Source organism: Heterodontus francisci, chromosome 8 (genome assembly GCF_036365525.1).
Source record: "Heterodontus francisci isolate sHetFra1 chromosome 8, sHetFra1.hap1, whole genome shotgun sequence".
Taxonomy (NCBI): Eukaryota; Metazoa; Chordata; class Chondrichthyes; order Heterodontiformes; family Heterodontidae; genus Heterodontus; species Heterodontus francisci.
In genome coordinates, this window is record NC_090378.1 from 6,303,845 (window position 1) to 6,305,573 (window position 1,729).

Here is a 1,729-nt window from a genome sequence, read left to right on the forward strand (position 1 = left end):
TCTATCAGGTCACCCCTCAGTCTTCTCTTTTCACAAGAAAAGAGCTCCAGCCTGTTCAGTCTCACCTGATAGTTATAACCTCTCAGTTCTGGTATCAAACGTAAATCCTTTTGCGCCTTCCTCATGACCTCTATCTCTATCTAATAAATGGAGACCAGAACTGTTCACTACATTTACCTTGATATTTTTATACCAGGAAAACATGACAAATGTCCTCCAATTTTGTGTAATTTCTGCCTCCCAAAGTTTGCTTTGCAATAGATCAGAGTGAAGAGTTTCTGTAGCATTCGTACAATAATGAATCTCAGTTGAATAAAAGAGCAAAAGAGTTTGGGGTGGAAAGGAAAAAATTAAACAGCAAGGAACCTAATTGAACAATGGCAGTATGAAGAAAAAAGGCAATCTAGTTCAGGTGGAGCAAACATTGAGGAAAATTAGCGGAGTTGCTGAAAAAACAAACTCTGGAATTGGTAGGAAGGTGAAAGAGTTACATGAAGGCACTCAACTTCTTAACTTTGATGAGGAATTTCCTTTGAAGGTGACAGAAAGAAAGAAAGATTTTCATTTCTGTCGTCTCTTGCCTGGTGTCAGGATACCCCAATGCGTTTTACAGCAGTTACTGTTATAATGTAGGAATAATATCAGTGAATTCTGCTCTGTTAGACTGAGATGAGTTGTAAGATGCATTTATGGAAGATGAAGCTCTGAAACAAACTGTCACAATCTGAGCATCAGAATTAAACACAGTTTCTGCTAATTTCCTTTGCGACTATGTTTGGGCATTAACAGAACCTCCACAGGATTTACTGGAGCATTCCAGATGCTCCACATGCAATATTTAATATATTTTATATTTATGGTTAATTATAAAAAAATATGAACAAGCTGAGATTTTACATTTTACTTATTTTTGAAGGGTTTGTAATCAGAGGGCAGAGATTGAAGCTAATTGGCAAAAGAACCAGAGGCAACATGAGGAACAGTTTTTTTTACGCAGTGAGTTGTTGGAATCTGGAATGTTCTGCCTGAAAGGGCGGTGGAAGCAGATTCAATAATAACTTTCAAAAGAGAACTGAACTTGAAAAGGAAATAAAATTGCAGGGCTGTGGGAGAAAGATTCTATGATTTTTTTGATCACCGAAGATCACGAGACTTGTTTGAGCAAAAAGTTTGTTTTTATGGAATCATAGGGCACAGAAGGAGGCCATGCAGCCCATCATGCCTGTGCTGGCTCTTTGAAAGAGCTGTCCAATTAGTCTCATCCCTCTGCTCCTTCCCTATAGCCTTACAGATTTTTCTGCCTTCATTCCCTGTGCGGTTATGAACCAAAATTGCAAAATGAAGACAGTACTGCTGTAGTCAATATTTATGAAATAATATGCTTTGATATTGTATTATTTTACAACATTATTTTGAATGATGTGGCAACAAATATCAATCTTGTTATGAAGATACCATTTTTGATATCTGCATCACATGATGTTTTAACCATTGTTCATTTATTATGTACTTAAATATGTCAGCCAAGAGTGACGTCTCAATTCATTCCATCTTTGCTGCCTCCGGAGAATCCTTGGCATCAGGTGGCAGGACCGTATCTCCAACACAGAAGTCCTCGAGGCGGCCAACATCCCCAGCTTATACACACTACTGAGCCAGCGGCGCTTGAGATGGCTTGGCCATGTGAGCCGCATGGAAGATGGCAGGATCCCCAAGGACACATTGTACA